Consider the following 6,644-nt stretch of genomic DNA (forward strand, 5'->3'; position numbering starts at 1 on the left):
CCCTCTCCGATGATACAGGAAGGGGCTGAGCGGGTCTGAGGGGGTCTCCGGACCAGGATGGGTCTGAGTCAGGAGCTCAGGAAATTCAAACCATTGCTATGGCCCCATAACAAACCCTCTCTTCTGTTTGCTCGGAGGGATCCATCCAACAGTGCTCAGGGGCTATTCCTGACTCTGAGCTCTGGGCCCCTGGTCGCTCAGATGAGCTTGCGGTGCTACGGGGCCAACGGGGGCATGGCAAGTGTCTTAGACCCTGGGGTATGGCTCCAGCTCCCTCAGAGCCCCTTCTAAAGACAGAGGGAAGAAGGTCAGCAGAGAGGTGCTGGAATGATAGCACAATGGGTAGGGCATTTGCCTTGCATGCAGCCGATCCTAGTTCGATTCCCAGCTTCCCATATGGTCCCCCGAGCACCGCCAGGAGTAATTCCTGAGTGCATGAACCAGGAGTAAACCCTGTGCATCGCCAGGTGTGACCCAAAAAGCCAAAAAAAAAAAAAAGGTCAGCAGAGAGATTGGACCCAACTGCCCTCCTGTAGCTCTAGCATTTGATCTTGAGTTTCTTCAGAGGGTCCCCAACTTATTTGGCCTATTGTCCCCTTTACTTTGGGGGAGGGTTTTGCTTTTGTTGTTGATGTTGTTGTTGTTTGCCTTCGGAGACCCACCTGGCGGTGCTCAGGGCTTACTCCTCGCTCTGCACTCGGGAAGCACTCCTGGCTGTGCTCGGGGGACCAGCGGGGATGCCAGGGATTGGCCATGTGCAAAGCATGTGCCCTACCCACTGCTTTATCTCTCTGACCCCCTTACTGTCCCCTTTATAGGGAAAACTTTTTCCTCGGTGCTCTCTGGAGATCTACTTTCCTGAGGATGGTGGCCCCGGAGGGGCCTTCGGGGCTGAATCGGTGCGTCTGCAGCCAGCGATGGCTGTGGGCAGGAACACACCCAGAGCTGGGACCCTCCAAACTGCCCCAAGAGGACGGACGGGTCGGGGTGGGGGTGTGGGGCAGTGGCCCGCAGGGGTCGGCCGCTCTCCCAGGGCACCGCCTGCCCTTGCCCCGCTGTTCCGGGCCCCTGGGCCGCTCCAGCTCCAGCTGGATTCCTGCTCTCAGCTCTTAAACCAACCCCAGGCCCTTCCCTGTGCCTCGGCCTGGACCCCAGAAAGGCCAAGACCCCGGAAGGCGAGGAGAGGCCTGGTGCGAGGAGGGGCAGTCGTGGCCAGCAGACAGCTGTCTTCAAATCCCCAGGGAGGGACTGGACCTGCTCCGGAGACGCGTGGGGACAGAAATAGGAGGCCCCGAGTGTCACAAGCGAGCACCAGCTGCTGGTGGGCATCGTGCCCCCGAGGGCTCCCTCCGTGGTACTCAGGGCAGCAGGGGCCTGGGGAGACTTTGTGGCCGGCTGCCTCAGGGAGCTGGAGCCCCAGAATCACCTGCAAGGCCCTTCAACTAGATTCCCAGCTCCCTGCCAGGCCGGTTGAATAGAATCTCTGAGGATCCATTTGATTTATTTATCTATTTTTGGCTTGGGGGCCACAGCCAGCAATGTGACGCTTCACTCAGGAATCACGCCTGGTGGTGCTCAGGGGATCATGTAACGAGGAAGACTGAGCCCAGGTCGGCCCTGTGTGAGGAGCGGCATACCTGCTGGGCTATCTCTCCGGCCCCTGGGGCTTCATTTTATTTTATTTATTTATTTTTTGTTGTTTTTGGGTCACACCCGGCGATGCACAGGGGTTACTCCTGGCTTACGCACTCAGGAATTACTCCTGGCTGTGCTCAGGGGACCATATGGGATGCTGGGATTTGAACCCGGGTCGGCCACGTGCAAGGCAAATGCCCTACCCGCTGTGCTATCTCTCCAGCCCCTGGGGATTCTTTTTTTTTTTTTTTGCTTTTTGGGTCACACCCAGCTATGCTCAGGGGTTACTCCTGGCTTTGCACTCAGGAATTACTCCTGGCGGTGCTTGGGGGACCATATGGGATGCCGGGGATCGAACCCGGGTCGGCCTCATGCAAGGCAAACGCCCTACCCGCTGTGCTATCACTCCGGCCCCCTGGGGATTCATTTTAAAAGCCTCCCGCCACCCCCTGGTTCTCATCATTGCCGGAGGTGGGGGGACGGAGACGGGGGACAACCTCACCCTGGCCCTGATGCTTCACTTACCACCAGCTCGTGTGGTTTGGCTGGGGGGGAGTGAGGCCTTTTGTGGACGTGCCCCTCCAGAGGCATCCTGCCCTGGTTCCCAGGTTACTCCCACCCGACCTCGTCCCCGTCCCCACCCTGCAATGATCCCGGGTCTCTGCCACCCGTGGCCTCTCGCCATCCAGTGAGCTGCATGCCCTCGGGGCCAGGCCTTCCTGGGTCTGGACCTGGGCCTCCCCCCAGAAGCTGCCCCAGCCACCCGCACCCTGGACCCCACACACATCATCTCCCCTCACCTCCACGGGACCCCCGGAAGCCGAGCCAAGACATCAGATGGAAAGAACAGAATCAGGAGAGGGGCCTGGAGAGAGAGAATAGTGCGCAGGCTCTGCCTGCTCCGTACAAGGCCCACTCAGGTTCGAGCCCCAGCACCCCACGTGGGCCACAGAGCCAGGAGTCAGCCCGCCGAGACATGCAAAGCCCCACGGAATACGGGATGGGAAGGCAGCTCGGGCCTGGAGTCCTGCCCCTCTCCCCTCCCCAGCCCACTCCCCTCGCCCCGCAGCACTGCATCCCTCCACAGCACCCTCGGTCTGGCCCCTACAGGGTGCCCAACAAGGGGCAGGAGAGGTGGGCAGGGCTGAGAGCACCGGCCTGGACTGCCCCAGCACTGCGGGGTCCAAGCAACACTGCGTCCCCCGGCCCCAGCATTCAACAGTCCCCTGGGCCCCGAAGGCCCTGAGAACTGCCTGGGAGGGCCCCCCAAGGCCCTGAGTGGACACAAAGACCCTCGCTCTCCTCCTCCTTTCCGTCCCTTCCACAGTTGTGTGCCCCAGGGCCCCTACTTCGTGTGGATCTCAAGAAAGAAGCTAGGGGCTGGAGCAATAGCACAGCGGGTAGGGCGTTTGCCTTGCACACGGCCGACCCGGGTTCGATTCCCAGTATCCCATATGGTTCCCCGAGCACCGCTAGGAGTAATTCCTGAGTGCTAGAGCCAGGAATAACCCCTGTGCATTGCCTGATGTGAGAAAGAAAGAGAGAAAGAGAGAAAGAAAGAGAAGAAGCTAGATCTGAGAAGGAGGCTGCCCGCCTGTTGCCCTGACCCCACAGCGCCACCTGGTGTCCTCTCATCATAGCCACAGCCATAGGCCGGTCCCGTTGTGTGTGGGGAGGGGGGAGAGGAGGGGGGGCTCCTCCCATCTACCGGGGTGTGGGAAGCTGCAGGCCGTTCCCTTCCCTCCAGCCTCGCCATCCCGCCCTTAATATCCCCAGCGTGCTTTCAGGTTTGTCGGCTCAGAGTTCAAGACTTTTGTCTTCTTCTTTTCTCCTCTTTTTTTTTTTGGTTTTTGGGTCACACCCGGCAATGCACAGGGGTTACTCCTGGCTCTGCACTCAGGAATCACTCCTGGCGGTGCTCAGGGGACCACATGGGATGCTGGGAATTGAACCCGGGTCAGCCGTATGCAAGGCAAATGCCCTACCCGCTGTGCTATTGCTCCAGCCCCTCTTTTCTCCTCTTTTTGAGTTGTGGAGTCCCCCCTGCTTGTGTTCGAGGCTTGCAGATTCCTCGCTCTGTGCTCAGGGAACTCTCTTGGCAGGTTTGGGGGACCAGATGGGGTGCTGGCGGTCGAACTGGGATCAGCCACGGGCAAGGCAAGTGCCCTACTGCTGGGCAATGGCTCCCGCCCTCTGCAGGAAGCCGAGTTTTCTCAGCTTCAGAGAAACCCGAGCTGTTTTCCACTGCCTTGTTTTAGGGCTGTTCTGGAGGCGGGGGCGGAGCATAGGGAGGGTGGGGGTGGAGCGAGCAGTGGCTGTGCTGGGGTGCCAGGGGCTTGCCCAGCTGCCAGCAGAGGGCAGCCTCCGCTGGTGGACTATATGGGCCCCCAAAGGTGGGCTTGAGCCCGAGGGACAATGCAAGGGTATAAGGTAAGGGGTAAGCCTTGCATCTGGTTAATCCTGGTTTGACTCCCCCCTGAGCACAGATCAGAACAGTCCCTATGGGTGTGGTTAGAAATTAAAGTTTGACTTCCTGAAAGGCTCTGGGGGCTGGATGGCAAATTTGTTTTTGTTTTTTTTTTCCAGAGGCTCACACATGGTGGTGCACGGGGCTGACTCCTGGCTCTGTGCTCAAGGATCACTCCTGGTAGGGCCCGTGGGATCATATGGGATGCCGGGGATCAAACTTGGGTTGGCCACTTTCAAGGCAAGCACCTTACCCGCGGTACCATCACTCCTGCCCCAGGAGACGGCACATCTGGCCCTCTCTGTTAGGGTGTCTCCTCGCTTCCCTGGGGGCGCCCCTCGATCTGTGGAGAAGGCAGCACGGTCCTGTGAGCAACAGTTCTGCCTGTTTAACTCCGTGGATGCCAGCCCCCAACTTTGCTGAGCTAAGATCTCCTCAAAAGTGTCCCAAGCCGGGGCTGGAGCGATAGCACAGCGGGTAGGGCGTTTGCCTTGCACACGGCTGACCCAGGTTTGATTCCCAGCATCCCATAGGGTCCCCTGAGCACCGCCAGGAGTAATTCCTGAGTGCAGAGCCAGGAGTAAACCCTATGTATCACCAGGTGTGACCCAAGAAGAAAAAAAAAGTGTCCCAAGCCATGGGGTTGGGTTTTGCAGGTTGACCGAATCTAAATTCCTTTTTTTTTTTTTTATGGGGGTGGGGGTAGGAGAGTTGGGGCCACACTTGGTGGTGCTCGGGATCACGCCAGGCAATGCTCAAACTTATTTGCCAAATGTATCACCTTCCCCTTATCGCTGCCCAGTGCTTGTTCGGCCCTGCCAGCCTGGAGGGCTGCGGGATGGTTTCCTTTGTGCCCCCTGAGCCGCTACAGCCCCTCCCTGCGTCCGGCGCCTCTCAGTCGTTCTGTGCATCCAGGATGGCACCTGCGGGCGTTCAGGTCCTGGCCCACACTGCCGGGGTGGGGTCTGCCTGGCCCCTGTGGGGCTGGGCAGCTGGATGGTAAGGGCGTTGCCAGCACCCACGTGCTGTTTCATTTAGTGTGAGGAGAAGCTGAGCCATGGGGCGTCCACAAGCAGGCCTCAGAGGAAGGACACTCAGAGGCGGTCACTCACCAGAAGTTCAGTCTGCCCCAGGCCTGGCTGGGGGACCCTGTCCTGGAGTAAATATTGGTGTCCCCATTCAGGTGCCGAGCTCCTAATCTCCGATGTAAATTGGTTGGGGGGACTTGGGGGGTAGCCTACGTTATAAGGGAAGGGAAAGCGACTTATCAGAGAGGTTATGACCCAAAAAGGCAAAAAAAAAAAAAAAAAAAAAAGAGGCTCACAACCGAATCCGGACTCAGCTCCGGCAGGATCACCCTCAAGCTCAGCCCTGCCTCCTGCAGCTGCATCTGCAGGCAACTGGGAACTTGATGCTGGGACAAGCTGAGAGTTCAGGCTGGGAACAGAGAGTCCAGCGGTACTGGTACAGCGAGTAGGACGCTTGCCCTGCACACAGCCAACCTGGGTTCGATCCCCCCAGCATCCCATATGGTTCCCCTGAGCTCACCAGGAGTAATTCCTGAGTGCAGAGCCAGGAATAAGCCCTGAGCACTGCTGAGTGTGGCCCAGAGAGAGAGAGAGAGAGAGAGAGAGAGAGAGAGAGAGAGAGAGAGTGTTCAGGCTATTAGGAAAGAACGAGCCTACTTTGCATGGAGACATGAATTGGGGGTGCTGGAAGGTGGGAAAAGTTACAGACTGAAAGTATTATCGCCCAATTCCCACGTGGAGGTGCCTCCTAACCCACCATGGGGAGTGAGAAGGGTGTTTTCTTGAGAGTGGTGCTGCTCTTGGATTTTATCATCATCATTATTATTATTGTTGTTGTTATTATTATTATTTTGGAGTTTGGAACCACACCTGGGATCACTTCTGGCGGCTTGGGGAACCATATGGGATGCTGGGAGATGAAGCCCATTTGGCCATGTGAAAGGCAAACACCTTACTTGCTGTACTCTCACTCTGGCCCCAGGAGATGGTGATCTTCTTAGAGAGCCCAGAAACTCTCCTGTCCTTCCCTGAATAGAGGCCACCTAGGGATTCTATCTGTGGGACCGGGGGCGGGGGAGGGGAGCAGGGGGTTGATCTTGCACTTCGCAGACCTGGCTAGGGAGAATGACCATCTGAGTTGTAGGAGACAGCGCCCCCCAGTGGACGGAGGCCACCCTAGAGGGCAGCAGGCTGAGCCGGCCCCCCTGTTGCAGAGGAAATGTTAGAGGAATATGACATGAGAAGTTCCTCTGGCTGGTTCCCCTCACATTCTGGGACTTTCCACCCCAGGGAATGTCTGAGCACAGTTGGGGGGCTTTTCTGGGCCCTTCACATTCCAAGTCGCAGTTTCCATGCCCAGACGTAGGCGTGGCGCCGGACAAGGTGGGGCGGGGGAGCTGGAGTGTGGTCTGAGGGGCCGCGGGGTGCAGGTGAGCAGACACTGGCTGGGGGACAGCGCTGGGGAAAGCGGGTCCGGGGTCCTGCCGTCAGTCCCCAAGCCCGCCCCCGCCCTG

Source organism: Sorex araneus, chromosome 7, assembly GCF_027595985.1.
Source record: "Sorex araneus isolate mSorAra2 chromosome 7, mSorAra2.pri, whole genome shotgun sequence".
NCBI classification, from domain to species: domain Eukaryota; kingdom Metazoa; phylum Chordata; class Mammalia; order Eulipotyphla; family Soricidae; genus Sorex; species Sorex araneus.